Raw genomic sequence first — 17,125 nt, 5'->3', positions numbered from 1 at the left:
CCTGCCCTACACGGCCCCTCATTGTTGGACATTGAAAGATAAGTTTCCAAGAATGGAGCTTTTTGACCGTTTTAATGATAACAATTTGTATGTTATTCTTAAGTATTTTTAATAGCATGTTTAGAAACCACCATTCCAAACAAAATGGTCGTTTTTGACACTTTGAGACCATTGAAGACTAACTTTAAATCCTCATTGTTCCCAAAATATGTTTCCAAAAGAGTCTCGAGGTTAGTGCTTTTCACTCTAAAAATATAGCTACTTGCCCAGAAGGAGAAAATAATACATGCTAGTATGTACAAATAGAGTTATTAGAATTTGAGCACTTTACCTTACAGCAAGTTAGGGACTCAGTTATTCAAAATTTAAAGATTTTATTTGTCAATGGCATTGTGGTATCTGCTCAAGCTGGACACCCCCAACTTTACTGTCACTGTGCCCTGACCTGTCCCAGCTGAGTGCTGTCCTCTTGTCGAGCCCTGAGGACCTGGGGCCCCTCTGTGAGCTCAGCCCCTCTTTCTCTGTGGTAACTGGTCTGTGGCTGGTTCTTGGAGTGGTTCCTGGGGCTCCTTTGCTTTCCTTGCCCTGGGGGTTCCCGCTCTGCCTGTCTCAGCGCCATCCCTGTGTGTCCCGCCAGGAGGCAGCAGACTCCCCCCACTCCCAGCCCCACAACAAGCAACATATATCCTGGTCTGGGGGAGCATCCATCCCCCCCAGATCTCATGCTGGGTGTTCTGTGGTTCCAGCCACACCTGTGGGGACATTGCCATCTCACTGCATTCCTCTGGGGGCAGCATGGCTGAGCTGCAGGACCCAGTTGCAGGGGCCTTGCCGTGCTGGCCCTTACCTGCCAGATGCATGACCTCTGCCAGGTCCCCAGCCCCCTCTCTGCCAGGTGAGGTGAGCCCCGTGCAGTCAGTCTACGAAGTCAACATGGGCATAAACTTCCATTCTAAGCTTTCCCTCATGCCAGGATGCTGACAGCCCCGTGGATACCTGGCTTTGGAGCTGGCTGCAGTCACGGGGCTGGTACCAGTGTGAGCCATGACCCAGCCACCTGTGGCCTTCAGGTGATGCTCTGCCTTGGGTGCAGCTGCCCCTTCCCCGTCATTCTGGCCATGGTGCTCTGCAGACCCTTTCTAGCCCCAGCCCAGGGCCTCTGCTCATGGTGGCCAGAGGCTCTTGTCATCACGTGTTTCCCTGAATTTGGGTTCTTATTGCTCACCAGATTCCACCTGTTCTACAACTGAAGCACAGCATACCAGATCTTTCCAAACCTGTGTGTCCTGTGCTCAGCTCCTTACAAAGCACAGGGTTGCCCATTTTAACTCAAGGAGATTCAGCCATAGCTCTTGGGTCAGCTGGAGGAAGAAATGTGATTGTAGATGGCAGGGCTGGTCCCGTCACTCTGTTTCTGGGTAAGATCAGACTTCCCACCCCCTCCTAGATTTCCTGCCTCTGCACTGGACACGTCCACCTGGCTGCTGCCTTGCTCCTCACTCCTAGGTGCTCTCCTGGGACAACTTCCAGGTCTGGGAGTCTGTGATGCTGTGAGTGTTGCCTTAACTTTACTAAGAAAATGCGTGAAAAGATTGGTTCCGGCACGCATTCCCCTGTGCCTACACCTGCCTATGCTCCAGGGCCTGCGTCCCCTGCTTTGGTTGGAGGCTGCTGTGAGCTGCCCTGTCGGGGCTTTGCTGAGGTTCTCTTGGCCTAGGTGACTTCCCCTCTCGGGCCCCCTCCCCAACCACTCAGGCCACCGTTGGGCCCCGAGGATTGTTTCTGGATCTGGAACCTCTGCCCAACTCACCTGATTTGTTAAATCAAAGGTAATTAATACATTTATGAACTGTCTAAGGAATAGTTAGCATTTCAGTATACCTCCAGAGTCTCTGGAAACATTGGCATTTCAAAGGCTTTGTTTGATCCAGGTCCAATTTATTGCCAGAAATTTGCACGTAGCATAATACAGAACCTATGACGGTGGTTGAAGTGGTATCCTGTGAGGAAGTTAATCAGTCCTGGAACCAAATGCCAACAGCTGCAGCGAGAATATTCCCGAGAGAACCGAACCTCGTGCCTGGTATTTGAAGTCAGGCAGCTGAGGGCTGTTGACTGGGCGTGTTTGCTGCATCTGAGTTCCGCTGCAGATTTGGGGCTCTGGGCGAGGCCTGCCTTTCTCTCTGTACTGGTTCTGAGGGCTGGAGGGCTGGGGAGCCCCCACACCCTGGAGAACCAGGTATCAGCACGTGGACGGGAGGAGGAGACCCCTGGGCTCCTGCAGCTTCGCATTTGCACGTCCCTTCTGGGAAGCTGGCCTACCCCCAAGCCCCCAAACAAAGATGAAGACCTGTGATTGGATAAGCAACATGGAGAGCAGAGTATTTTAGTGGGAGATCTGTGTACTCAATTTCCAGCCTGAAGATTGAGAAGGATTAGGAGATTTTTCCAAAAATTGTTGTGGATTGCCAGAGAAGAGCAGGCTCCGGCATTTCTGTGTAATCAGTAATAACTGGGCAGGACCAGGGAAGTGGCCTGGCCTTCGCTGCCTCCAGAGGGGACAGAAAGAGCATGGAGTAAGGTATTTGGCAGATGGAGGAATGGTCAGGCCTGTCCCCAATGCCCAGGTGTTCTGAGCCGTATTTGATTGTTCATGTTCTTTCTGGCTGCGGGGACGGAGTTGGCCCTCCCCAACTGTGTGTGGCCCAGTGGTGACTTGGAGCCAGCTGACCCCCCGAAGGGCCTTCCTGGGTATCACGACCTTCTTGGGCATGTCTTTAAGGCGAACTGTCTGTCAGGAGGCATGGGTCATCCAAACAATACAAGCCTGCTGTAGCCAGTGCAAGCGGGTGGCCCTGGAGAGGGCAGGGACAGGGCACTGCTGCACGGAAAAGAAAATTAATATTTTTCTCTGGAGACAAAGAAAAGTGGTGCTGAGTCCAAGTGGTAGGTGACCTTGCTTTTGAGTTAAAATGCTGCTGGGAAATTAGAGAAGATAAACATGAAAAGAATGCAAATGAGAAACTCTGGACAGGAGCCCAGAGGCCCAGTTCCTCCGCCATCCGCAAGGGCTGGTCGTGTGAAGCCTATAAATAGACACTTAAAAACCGATTCTAAATCAAGTTAAGATGTGGGCCTGTTTCCTCTTATGGAAAGGTCTTACGTAAGGTACAGTGCGCCGCCGCGTTCCCAGCGCTTTGATGTTCCGTGCCTTTGTTGGAGATCGTGTGGAGCGTGCGGGGGGCCGCCGGAACGCAGATGAATGAGACTCTGTCCTTTCAGGAGACACACAGACTCCAGACTCAGGGAGGCCGCGGGAGACCGCGGCTGCTTCCCTCCAGGGGAGGGGGTGGTGCGAGGCCTCCCAGGGCAGGGAAGCCCGTCCTCACGCAGGCCCCGGCTTTCCCCCAGGTGCTTCTGGGCCAGGAGCAAGTGGGGAGAGCGGGACTCCAGGGCAGACGGGCCCACCACGGGCCAGCGTGGATCGGGGTGGTGCCAGGGGGCCAGGGAGGGGAGGTGAGGACCCAGTGGGCTTATGTGGAGAATTCCAGCCCGTGCAGGTGGGCTGAGGTTTCTAGGCTCTTCCCTGCCGCCCTTCTTGATCACAGCTGCCCAGAGCAAGGGTGGGCATGTCTGGAGAGGACAGGGGCCGGCAGGTCTGACTTTCTCACTGATCTGCTCGGGGTCCCAGAGCTAACTTGTAACAGAGTGAGGAGTTGAAGTCCCATCTCCTGACTCCCAGTGGAGGGTTCTTGCTGCTGGACACAACCTTTAGTTCATGCACCAACCCAGAAATGGCTTATTGTTGGAGGACCCCAGATGGCAAGTGTGGGGTGAAAAGGGGAATACTGTTTGATGCTAATGTGGTCCCAGGCTATATTCTAGGGGTTCTGTTGCATTTCACCTTCCCAACCACGGTTGAAGTAGTTCTTACTGCCCAAGATTTATACACGACAAAACCGAGGCTGACGGTGTGGAGGGATTTGCTGATGTTCACAGGGGAAGCGAGCCCCACACCAACGCGCTTTGGAAAATGTGTGCGTGATTGAAATGCTTTACACGTGGTGCTCACCGTGGGCGTCATGAAGAGGACTCTTTGCAAAGGGCCAGGTTCAGGGAAGCACGCAGGGACAGAGCCTGAAAGGTGACAGAGGCGGTATACCCTGGGAAAGACACTGAACAACATGTCAAGTTACCCCTGAGTAGTGACAGGCAGATTACAGCTCTGTGGGTCTCTCAGCAGGCGGCTTGGCCAAACTGGAAACATCTTTGCACTGGGCTGCTTTGGGTGGAGTAAACTCCCCAGTTAAAACCCTCTGCTGGAAACGTCTGCCCCCAGGGAAGTGAGAGTGACCATCAGGCTTGGTTAGAAGCGTGGTAACAGAGTTCAGGTTAAACCTTTGTGATGATGAAGAAGCTGTTATCTGCCTGGGCCCTGTTTCCTTCCCCCAGCGAATAGTGCTGTCCCCTGTGACTGCAGGGCCTGGGACCGGGTTGAGGTGGACTGTCCACCAGCACAGCTCTTCATGACGGGTTCTCAGCCCTGCCCTTCCAGACAGATGAGGCCCCAGGGGGAGGCTGCCATTGCTATCATTTTGAAAGATAAAAAGCAAGTCCTTGATAACTTTCTGTCATCAGCCAGACTGGAGGGAGAAGAGGAATTTAAATATGATATTGATTGATTGATTGATTGATTGATTGATTGATACATACATACAGAGTCTCACTTTGTTGCCCAGGCTACAGTGAGTGCCATGGCATCAGCCTAGCTCACAGCAACCTCTGACTCCTGGGCTCAGGAGATCCTTCTGCCTCAGCCTCCCGAGTAGCTGGGACTACAGGCATGTGCCACCATGCCCCGCTAATTTTTTCTATATATATTAGTTGGCCAATTAATTTCTTTCTACTTATAGTAGAGACGGAGGTCTCATTCTTGCTCAGGCTGGTTTTGAACTCCTGACCTTGAGCAATCTGCCCACCTCGGCCTCCCAGAGTGCTAGGATTACAGGTGTGAGCCACCGCGCCCGGCCTAAATATGATATTTAGGGCAAATGAACCCCCTCCTCTTGTTCCTCTCCTGGCTTTCTGCACCTTGGCCTCTATGGCCCTTGACATGAATTCCTGATCCAACCCGAAGACCTAGCCTCGAAGCCTTTGAGTTCACTGGCCTTCCTCTTTAGCATTCATCTACAAAGCTTTCTCTGCTCAAGGGGAGCCTGAGACCTGGCTGCCCCTTTCTCCTTTTTGTTATGAAACTGTCTTGCCCACGAGGAAGGGTGGGCTGAGACCAGGGCCCTAGAAGTGAGAGTGGTCCTCCTTCCTTTCTGTTCCCCTACTCACTCCCCTCCCACCCTCACGGGGCTTTCCAGACTCAGTTAGAAAGTAGCATAAAACACTGGCTCTGCAAACCAGTGGGGTCAAGCTTTGTTGCAGAGAAATACATATTCATAAGGGCTTTGAGGAACTTCATTGAAATGCAGATGGTTTCTCCTTTCAGAATGGTACATAAGCCATCCCTTTATTTGCCCAACATGTTCTTCTTAATGCAATAATTATGCCATGAATGGCTAAAGAAACATTTTAATTATTTGTTTAGGGTAATTTCTGATCCTCTCATTAGAATTATAATCTGTTCACTTTTACAGGTGATTCAAAGCCTCCCACTCATTTAACTTTTTATACTTGAAGGAGTTTTGTGTGAGCACCTGTATCCTTGCTGAAACCAAAGTAATTTCCTCTATTTCCTTCTGCTTTATTCCAGAAAGATTTGATCATCGGGAGGTTTTTCGGGACATTACCCAACTACTGTTTTCGGTAAGAAATACAAGGTAGGCTTGCATGGAGTGAGGTTTTGCTTCTGACATGGGGAACGGATCGCTTTGCTAGAGGGATGCTACTGTGCAGTTGGAACTGTGCATAGTTCTCTGTTTCCTGGGAACCTGCGTGTATAATTCAGTACTCGTCTGAGCACGGGGAGTTTGAAGCAAGGCTTTGATTCACAGCCAAGGCATAGAGGAACACTAGGGTCACCATGGGAGCTTGCTTTGCCTGGAACTGATGCCTCTGCCCACCTCTCCATGACAACAGTAACACGCACACGCCCCGTCTGTCCCTGCCTCGTCATACTGGTGTTTGTGTAAACCATAGTCCTCTTTGGAGTCTCATTTATTTGTATAACCCCTACCTAGGTTCTCATTTACATTGAGAGTAGATACATGTCACCAACAGTAGGGAGCCCTCAAAACCTTTCACTACCCAGTGTGGACAATTGCTAGTCTACTTTGAGAAGTCAACCATTGTGAAATACCAGGAAGCTGAGCAGAAGTCTAACTTTGATCAAAAAGAAGCCTCCTTGGGTTGCCAGGGGGGAGGGATGGCCCCGTGTTGGTTGTTGCCCTGTGCGTGAAGTGGTATGATAGCCCTGATCACACTGGTGACCCGCGGGCGGTGCTGGGCTTGCTCTTGCCCTGTGGGACTGGTAGGAGTGGAGCCCAGGTGCCAGCTGGGTGCTCAGCACAGGGGAAGGTTCTGGATTGAAGATGAACTGGCTCCCTTCTTCCTGGGCCAGAGACGTGCCAGGTGCCATGGTTGTGGGGAAGCGGTGTTTGGAGAGCCAGGAGCAGAGGAGGCTGAGCCAGGTGTGGTCTCCGTGTCCTGGTACCCAAAGCAGGTCTCCGCCTCTGGTGGCTTCCATGGGTTCTTCTGTATTCTTGGGAGGGAATATCTGCTAGGGTTGCATGGGGCAGCAGTTCAGGGTATCATATGCAGGGAAGTGGTAGTTTGGGGACTCCCAAAGGAGAAAAAAGCTTTGCATGTCCCGATGGGGAAGCTCTGTGACAATTCTGAGGGTAGAGGTAAAGTCTAGCAGGGGCAAGGATGTGATTCTGGGGTGCCAAGACCTGGGTTCAAGACCTGCGATTTGCCTCCAGGGCAGCAGAATGCCACAGGCCTTGCTATTTGAAGCAACTAAAGAGTGTTCTTTTATAAAGCGAGGCAGCATCATTTATTTCACTTTCTGACCCTGCATCTATTCTACACCTAGGTGAGCCACTCGTAATCACAGTCCCGTGTGTGACGCAGGAGTTCCCTTGCATCAAATTGAGGAGTGTTCTTGTTACGAATGTCCTGGATTGATGCCATGGTGGCTTTTGGCGGGAGGCAAGGGGAACATTCATAAGGCATTTAAGAGATGTAGGACCATTAATCCTCGTCCAAGGAAACAGAGGATGAAACTTCAGAGAGGAGTTGCGTGATTCTTAATGGGTTTGGGTATAAGCTGAGCGTTTTCTGAACTTTTTCTCAGTTGTCAGTTTATAAAGTTTGTGAATTTACTTTTGTGCTCTCAACAGACCCTTTTGTGTTTCGTTTGATTTACTATTTACAGTTGTAGATATACTTTAGCCTTACCTTCATTAGGTGCATCAACCACTCTTAGTTTTGAAAATGCTAAAGAATTTGGGGGGATTGTGTAAAGGGAGGAGATTTGGTTTGTATCCTGCAGTAAGGGCAGCTTGTGGAGGGAGCAATCTCACAAATTAGTGAAATTCTCTGACTTCTGGGAGCCCAGGATCAAGCAGCCACCTCTAGGGACCATCCACAGTGAAATTGGTTTCTTGACATTTTCCTTAAGGAACTTGGGGTGTCATTGCATTCTGATGGAGTTATGGGGCAGTTGTATTTATGCTTTAAAGTATACGATATTTTCTCTTCTGAGCCCAGAAAAGACCTACTGGAATTTTTATGTATCTTGAAATCCTATTAGAGTATCAAAATCAATTGCAATAGACAAGGTGCTGGGCTCTCTTCCCGATCGCTCTCCCTCATCTGCTGTGTAATAGGCCATCATTTAAGTGAATATACTCATCACAATTCTCTGCAGCTTCCCTGCAGGACAGCATATTCCTTCTTGGAGAGAAAAGCAGCAACAAGATGGATATTTTTAAATGCCAATTATGCCAGAATGAATCTCTGTGAGGAGATCTGTAAAGAGAAGAACAGGCTTGGGTTTATTTATTTTTCTACTGCAAATGGAACCATTCTGTATCTCCAGAATACTGATACCCACAGTGTGCTGGATGTCTTTTCACAGAATAGCTTGGTGAATGTGCTTCCACTTACAGGAAAAGTTGGGGAATCTTTTCTATTTTTTTTTTTCTTGGAGAATCAAATTCTAGGCCTCACTATCCTATGACATTTATCCTATAGGCCCTTGATCTGTAAAATGTGTAAATAGTGAAAGATGTAAATTCAGTGATTACCCCAAAGGAACAGTGGAAAGATTAATAAGCTGTATTTAAGTCATGGCAAGTCTCAGAACATATATTAAATGAGAAGATGTTTCATTCACAAAAATGGCTGGCTAATGTGCTGTCAGCCTGTTCTTGCCCCAGTACAGACACATATATTTAATAAATAAATGCTGTGTAAAATATGGCCAAGAATGTTTTTACAGAATCTAAGGAAAGGCATAGAAATTCCCAGCTGCCAGACAAAGAGAGAAAAGGCACAGCCAGAGCACTAGGGGAGGATGACACGAGACCAGGGCAGCGAGGTTCCTGCGGGAGGACTGTGACGGTTAAGACTGTGATATCTATGGAGGGAGAGACAGAGGACTGGGTGGCACAGGGTGGAACCTAGTAATAAGCTCTCACATGCACAGGAATCCAGGAGGCAGTGGAGACTGTTACTACTGGGGTGGGCAGAAATGCTGCAGGACTCCTGGTTGCCCACGTAGGAAAAGATAAAGTGAGATCCCTCCTGCACAGCGTACATACAAGCACATGCACATAGGATTAAAGGCCTACTTGCAAAGAAAAAAATGTTAAAATATATAGAAGAGGCCGGGCACGGTGGCTCACGCCTGTAATCCTAGCACTCTGGGAGGCCGAGGCGGGCAGATTGCTCATGGTCAGGAGTTCGAAACCAGCCTGAGCAAGAGTGAGACCCCGTCTCTACTATAAATAGAAAGAAAATTAATTGGCCAACTAATATATATAGAAAAAAAATTAGCCGGGCATAGTGGCGCATGCCTGTAGTCCCAGCTACTTGGGAGGCTGAGGCAGCAGGATTGCTTGAACCCAGGAGTTTGAGGTTGCTGTGAGCTAGGCTGACGCCACGGCACTCACTCTAGCCTGGGCAACAAAGTGAGACTCTGTCTCAAAAAAAAAAAAAAAAAAAAAAAATATATATATATATATATGATATTTTTGATTTGCCTTAGAGGTAGGAAAAGATAAGATACTTACACATATACCCATCATAAAAGAACAGATCGATTAATTAAATATCAGCATTTGCAACTTCTTTAAGAGAACTACAAACTGGAATAAATATTCATGGTGAGTTTACTATAAGAGATTAGTATTCTGTCTGTATGAAGAATGCTTTCAAATCAATAAAAGACAACAGAATTGAAAAAAGGGCAAATAATAGGAAGAAGAAGAAAACCCAAATGGCTAATAGACAAATGAATGCTGCCTCACTCCTAACCAGGGACCCGCCAGTTACGCAGTGAGCTACCATTTCATATTCACACACTGGCAAATTAGAAAGTCTGATGAACCAAGTGTTGGCAAGAGTGTGGGACAAGGGAGCCTTTCATGCCCTATGTATCAAGGACAAATTGGTAAAATCCCTTTGGAGAATGACTAGGCAGTATCTACTAAGGTTGAAATGTGGATCTCCCAAGACCCAGCAATTCCATTCATGGCTATATGTATAGATTGATAGATAGATAGATAGATAGATAGATAGATAGATAGATAGATAGATAGATATGCCTTAGCAGGTTATAAAATAGATTCAGTGGTGTGTTAGCCAGTGTTCTCCAGAGAAACAGAACCAAAAGAGTCTATTCATCTTGGGATCTATCATCCATCTATCTATCTATCTATCTATCTATCTATCTATCTATCTATCTATCTATCTATCTATCTTATTGAGAGATGTATTATAAAGTATTGGCTAACATGACTATGGAGGCTGAGAAGTCCCATGACATGCCATCTGCAAAGCCAGTGAGTGTGTGCTGCAAAGGCCTGAGAGCCAGAGAGCTGACGGTGTAGATCCAGTCCAGGTCTGAAGACCTGAATACTAAGAGTGCTGGGGACAGGGGAAGATCCATGTCCCGGCTCAGCAATCAGGCAGAGAATGAATTTAACCTTCCTCTGCCTTTTTGTTCTGTTCAGGTCCTCAAAGGATTGGATGATGCCCACACACATTGGGGAGGGAGACTGACTCTCTATCCACCAATCCAAGTGCTAATCTCTTCCTCATGCATGCACCCAGAAATATGGTTTAACTAGGCATCTGAGCATCTTGGGGCCTGGTCAAGTTGACACATAGAATTAACTGTCAGAGATGGGTCACAACCAGCATGTTATAAAATATGGAACGGATTAGAACATAACAGAACCCACTAGGGTATGTTCCACTGAGTAAAAGATGCACGTTGCTTGGTGCCGTGTGCCCAGGTGCGTGGGCAGGAGGGGTGGGGATGAGAGTGGCAGCTAAGGCCGATGGTGTGTTCATGGGTGTTTGCTGCCTTGTTCTCAACACATTCTTCTGTGTGTTTGAGAAAGTTGATACCAGAGGACATTGTGGTGAGCGCCTCGGTGTAGGCACACACGAACCCTCTGTGCTTGTGTCACGTGTCCCTCTGATGGGGCTGTCTTACTCCTGTGTACAGCCGATCCTCCAACGTGGCTGACCTCCAGCCCTCAGCTTTTTATAGATGGTTCTGTTTGTCTCTTCATGGGAATGGTAGGGTTTTGGAGTGAACCGGGCTTTGCACAGTGACCCAGCCTTGTTTCTTCAGCGGCTGCACTCACGGGGCACCCCCTCGGCTCCGTGAGGCTGCTCCTGCTCTCAGTGCTTCTTCCCGTCTTTACAGACAGGGCTCATGGGCTGCCCATGCCCCTCCTGCCTGCCCTCACCATCCTGCCCAGCCGCTGCTCTGTGCATTCAGATGCTCGCTTCTGGCGTCCAGTCCAATGCCTCATGTATAGTGGATGCTCAAGAAGTACGTGATCACCCTTTAGCTCTAGTTTCCTAAATGTTCGGAGCACAACTTCCTCATCTGTAAAGAAGGGGCTCATCAATTGGGGGCAGGTGGGTTGTGCGAATGAACTGCATGATTGGGGGAGGGTGCATGACACATAATATTGCCCTGATATTGTCAATTTCCCTCCTTGGAGGAAGGAAAAAGGACATGGCTCTGGCCATTGCCATTTACGTTCAGACTTGGAGTGTGTTTTCAAACACTTGGAAACTTCCACTCTGACACCCATTTCTTTTTTTTTTTTTTAAGTTGCACTTTAGGAGAGAAAAAACTCATCAACACCCCTTTTTTAAAAGATGAAAAATGTGTTATGAAAATAGCACTAGGAGCTGCTACTAGGTTGAGCCCAACATAATTAGTGTGATGAAATTGAAGGAAGTTAGCCATTTCTTCATGTAACTTTTTATTAACGATATTCAGCTCTAGTTAATTATGTCTGATCCTAATTAATGACATTAGTCTGTAAGCCAGCATTCCCAAACTGTGTTCTGCAGTGTCCCACGAGATGGTGCTGAAAATAGCCCGCATTGACATCAGGCTGGGAAGTGCTCTCTCTGCTGCCCCCTCCTGGACAGCCCCAAAGTCCCGCATTAAAGGCCTTGAGAAGTCCCGTAAGAAAGAAAACTAGTTCTGTTTAATCTATTATTTTCCAGACTTATTTTTACCATGTGTGCTGCTAGACACATATGGAAATGCTAATTTAAAGTGTTATGCCAAAACTCATGTTTGGACTGGTTGATAAGCAGTGTATGTTTATGGAATATATGTTTATGGAGACATTTTCTGAGGCTCCCAGAGCCACCCGGTGGGGTCTCCTCCCTTGTGGCAGAGCATGCTGCAAAGAATTTCATTTCCATACAGTGTAGGGCTGCTGTGGGCTAATCTCCTTCCTTGGGAAAATCCCTTAATCTCCTTCAATCAATCATATGTCTGCAGACGAAATGGTGCTGCATGCCACCCTGACCCGTGGGAGGGCTCCTAGCAACCATGACTGTTACCACCTGTGGTGGAGAGACCCTCATTTACTAGCAAGGCCATGCCATCTGTCATGTCCTGGCCTCAGGAGGTCAGAGAGCTGGGGCTACAGGGAGACACCACCACTCACCTCCCAAGCTTCACACATGGGGTGCGCTGTATGTTGTTCTTTTTATTCTTTGTCCGTCTAAAAGTCATTATGTTGAAAAGTGGAATGGTGGCAGACGGTCATTTTTGGCATGGGCTGCTAGTGAGAGGTTTGACAGGGAACACCTGACCTTCAGTCTGAGCATCAGCCGCTGCGGGAAAGTGTAATGTCTTGTCACCCTGCATGTTAAAGGAGACGAAGAGTGGGGCCCACAGAGTGACTCCTCTGTCTAGTAGGTTGTCCAGGAGGGTTGGTCTTTCATGTCAGCGGATGAATGTGAATGTGTGGGAGAGAGAGGCAGGAAGGCAGGCATTCCGTGCAAGCGGAAGTGCATATACGTGACTGAAGGTGGAGAGAGGATGCAGGGTGGCAGGTCCTGGGGGGCGTGATTGGTTCCACCTGGCTTGGCAGAGGAGTCAGGGGTGAGGGAGAAGAGGTGGCCTCAGAGGAGCCCTGGAGGTCTTTATCAGAAGGCTGATGTGATGGGATGTGTGCTTTCCAGAGCTGTCCATGGGGGTGATGGCTCAGGAGAGACAGTGAGGCCCAAGCAAAGGCCGAGAGGGTGGGGAGGACTGGACCGAGGTGGGAGACGCCGAAGAGGGAGCGTTGGCAGAGCAGGTGTGGACGGCCAGGCAAGGGCCAGGGGGAGATTAGACCACCTTGGAGGTAGGACAAAAAAATTATTAAATTGCCTACTTCATGGAGGGCCAAGGAGATTTGAGGGATGAGCCCCTGGGAGTGACGGACCGAGAAGGGGAGTGAAGCCCAGGTGGGGAAATGGGTGTCCTGGAGGAGCCTGAGGACAGTGGCCAGAAAGTCAGGCAGAAGCCAGGAGGGAAGGGGGCTCGGGGTTTTCAGTGGCCTGGTGCTGGTCACCAGAAGACCAAGTAGGATTTTACTTTAGGGTTTTTAAGGTGTATATCTCTTAGGTAGTAAAACAGAGGCATGTTGCATTCAAAAGCACATTGACGTGAGGGCATGTTGGCTGCATTCTGTTCCACTTCTCCCTGCCGGCCGTGGTTAGACACTTTGGGGTGGAGAGAACTGAGAAGTCTGTGGGGATAAGTTACTTTTGTGGACTGCCACTAACACTTCCAATGAAATGGAATGTAATGGATAAATGCTTCCCCCCAGACAAAGTTTTCTCACGACTTTCACTTAAGAAGACTGAAGCAACGTATGTGAACAAATAAAAAGTCATCACAATCCGTGATTATGATAGAGACAGTGAATGTAGGATATTTTTATTCTTTTCTGGTGAAAACTGGCCAAGAAGGAGAGAAGAGAAAGGGTGGAAACAGGAGGGAACAAGGTGTTATTCTGTGAAGATGGAAAATTGGTTGTTCAGTGTTGTTTGGGGATGCCCAGAGCAGGTGCAGCGAGCGGGGAGAATGGAGGTCAGCCCGGGTGCAGGGGAGGAGAGTTTTGTATTTTCCACGGGGAGTGATGGAGAAAAAGAATCTGAAAGCATTTACTATGTGGCCTTTCCTTTCCCTGGAAGGTAGGAGTCAAGTCCTTGATTTGCAGAGGGGAATCCCCACGGTGGAAATGCACTCGACACATGCATTAATCTTTTGAACAGGTATCTCCAGTAGTGGCAAGCATTCTCTGGAGGATGGATTTGACTCATCTGGAGTAGATTCTGAAATGAGTTTCTGAAGACTGCCTCCATGCCATAAAAGCACTGGAATATCTCTGTGGCTTCTCAGAGTCACAGCTGGGGAAAACAACACTCATTTAGATGTTATGTCTGCTTTTCTTGGTCAACGTTCAGTCTTGACAGTCTTGCTTTCCATCTTGCAGTAAAGCAAAGGCATCCTAGGGTGGGAGCACTTGCAAGTTGTTACTGGCTGAGAGACCTGTCAGTTACCAAAAAAAAAACAAAAAAAAACAAAAAACAAAATAAGCTCCTGCCTGTGACAGTGTGCAATTTCACCTCAGAAAATCCATCAGGTTTGGGGAGCGATTGGCCAAGACACAAATCATAACCCTCTTCTCTTCCCTGAAATCTCTGGGGCATGGGGGAGTGCAGTATAAGTTGGACAGAGTTCACAGCATCCCAGCTGTGCCCACGTCCATTGCTATGTGTGTGGCAATGAAACCAAGGATTCTTTTAGCTTCTGGAAACATCTGCTTGCCTCCATGTCTTTGAGAGGTTTTGTGTCTGCACTGGGCAGTACCTTACATGTGTTTGTACTTCTCTCTACTAGCTCATCTCTCCCCTGCACCTTGGTTAGCTCAGTGGCAGTATTTATTGAGTGAATGTGCGTGCCAGACATGTGAAGAGATTTCAGAAAGTTCATAGAAAAATGGAATCTAAACATAAACATAAAAAAAGGATAAACTGTATTTCTCAACATAACCTTCATCAAGTTCATGACACTTTTGTAAGCAATGATTCCAGCCATTTACTACATGCCTGAGGAACTGAGAGTCCTAGGAGTTTAACCATGTCAGTGCAGTCTTTTTTACATTATTAACTTAAGAAAAACGGGTACCCTTTAAAGATTTTTTATAAGATTAGAAAAGAAGAAAAAGTCAGAAGGAGCCAAATCATGACCGTAAAGTAGGTGCCTAATAATTTCTTATTGAAATGCGCACACAATTGTCCTTGTTTGATGAGGCATGAATAGGAACATTATTGTGGTGGAGAAGGACTCTAGGGTGGAGCTTTCCCAGGAATTTTTATGCTAAAGCTTTGGGTAACTTTCTCACAACACTCATAATAAGAATGTATTATTGTTCTTCAGCCTTCCAGAAAGTCGACAAGCAGAATGCCTTGAGCATCCACAAAATGCTGTTGTCATGATCCTTGCTTTTTCCTGGTCAGCTTTTGCTTTGACTAGACATGTCCACTTCTCAGTAGCCACTGCTTAGATTTTGCTTTGTCTTCAGGATTGTACTGGTAAAGCTATTTTCCATCTCCTGTTACACTTCTTCGAAGAAATGCTTCAGGATCTTGATCCCATTTGTTTAAAACTTCCATCAAAAGCTCTGCTCTTGTCTACAGCTGGTACTGGGTACTATGGTTTTGGCACCCATCGAGTGGAATGTTTGTTCAATTTTAATTTTTCAGTCAGAATTGTGTAAGCGGAAGCATTCGAGATGTCTGTGGTGTTGGTTATTGTTTTGCTGTTAATCATTGGTCCTCTTCAATTAGGACCTGAGCGAGATGAATCTTTTCCTTACAAATTGATGTGGATGGTCTGCCGCTGTGGGCTTCATCTACTACACCATGTTGTCCCTTTTAAAAATGAGCTGTCCCTTTGAAAACTGCTGATTTCTTTGGGTCATTGTCCCCATACACTTTCCATAAAGCATCAGTGACTTCACTGTTCTTCCACCTAAGCTTCACCAAAACTTTTATGTTTGTTCTTGCTTCAGTTTTAGCAGAATTCATGGTGCTTTGATAGGGGCTCTGATGTCTTTTCTTTTTTACTGCCTCAAACTAGATCCTGTTCAGACATGTTCTAATGAGTTAGTATATATTTATTTTGGTGCCAAAAATTTTTTGAAATCCATGCATAGTTTTTTTCATGCTATGCATTTTCCATGAACTTTTTGAAGCCCCTGATATGTAGTATTAGACTTAGCCATTACTCTTTAAACTCTATAAAGTAGACATCAAGATTTCTACTTTACAGGTACGAAGACGGGCTTATAGACGTGGTATCTTATGCAATGCCATATAGTATGTAGCTGAGCTGAGAAGGGAAGCTTGCAGCCTGTCTCTCCCCTGCAGACTTGGAGATACCCCAGTCACCTACAGTTGCTGCCCAAGGTCAAAGACAAGAAATTGCTCTTAGGAAGGGGGGACGACACCCAAATAGCCCCCAGGGGCCAGGACATGCAGACTCAGCACTGCTTTGACTGGGAAGTCACTGTGTTACCTGCTACCTCTTGGTTTTCTCATCCCACAAAGAGCTTGGACTCTCAGGGTTGGGAGGGGCCTTGCAGATTAGTCATTTAATCTAGACTCTTGCTGTTTGAGGAAAGAAGTCCAGAGTGGCTAAGCCACTAGATCCAGGTCTCACAGGTGGCTGGTAGGAGATCCACATTCATGCAGATTCTCTAGGTACCATTTGTGGAAGTGGAAGTGCCAGCCAGCATAGTTCTGGCCATGATGTATCAATGTATCAGTCAGGGTACCAGAGAAGCAGTAAGGGGTGGATGTTAAGAGATGTGCTGTGAGGAACTGGCTGCCACAGTTGTGAGGTCTGGTTAGGTAAGCCTGGAATCCTGTAGGGAAGGCCATGAGAAAGGGCAGGGGGAACTCCCAGGTGTGGGCCGAAGCTGCAGTCCATAGGCAGAATTCCTTCTTCTTGAAGGAAGCCTCAGTTCTGCTTTTAAGGTCTGTTAACTAATTGGGTCAGGCCCAGCCAGATTATCTATTTAAAAAGGAAAAAGGATTAGCTACTTTCTAAAAGTGAGCTGGTTGTGAACTTTAATAACATCTGCAGAAGACCTTCATAACAACACCTACAAGAGTGGGGCGGGCCTAGCCAAGTCAGGACCTCAAAAAGACCATACACTCAGTATCATGTGGGGGCTCTGGGACCCAAAGCTGGTACCACAGATGCATGGGGTGGCAGTATTGTCACCAGCTTTCTCCCACTACCTGGAGGGTCACAGTGGGCTGGCAGCTGTAGGATGGTCTACACCTATTCTTTGGGATGCTGGAGAAAGACTGAGGTCCTTGCCCTTGTCCTAGCTCTGTATGATCCTGGGAAGCTACTTGACATCTCTAACCCTTGATTTCCTCATCTGTGCAGTGGGAACAATGTGCCTTTTTTTTTTTTTTTAAAGAAAGTTGTTATGACAGTTACGACAGTTAGAAAAGAAAAAGCTTAATACCTCAACATAATAAAGGCCATCTATGAAAAGCCCATAGCTAAGAGCATATTTAGTGGTGCAAGACTGGAAAAGATTTTCCTCTTAAGATC

General features: G+C 47.5%; 1 protein-coding gene across 7 annotated transcripts in view; it reads left to right on the top strand.

The window, feature by feature from the left end:
• The window catches only part of APBA2 (amyloid beta precursor protein binding family A member 2), a 217,462-nt gene that overhangs the window by 97,640 nt on the left and 102,697 nt on the right, over nt 1-17,125 (top strand). For 4 of the 7 annotated variants that reach the window (XM_012764602.2, XM_012764600.2, XM_012764607.3 and 1 more), the window contains exon 2: nt 5,762-5,828. The gene's annotated coding sequence lies outside the window, so the exon portion shown is untranslated. The remainder of the gene's footprint in view (nt 1-5,761; nt 5,829-17,125) is intronic. The other 3 variants (XM_012764605.2, XM_076004825.1, XM_012764603.3) reach the window with 1 other exon arrangement.

The sequence above is a fragment of the Microcebus murinus genome, chromosome 7 (assembly GCF_040939455.1).
Source record: "Microcebus murinus isolate Inina chromosome 7, M.murinus_Inina_mat1.0, whole genome shotgun sequence".
NCBI classification, from domain to species: domain Eukaryota; kingdom Metazoa; phylum Chordata; class Mammalia; order Primates; family Cheirogaleidae; genus Microcebus; species Microcebus murinus.
This window is presented reverse-complemented; position numbering and strand designations above follow the sequence as displayed.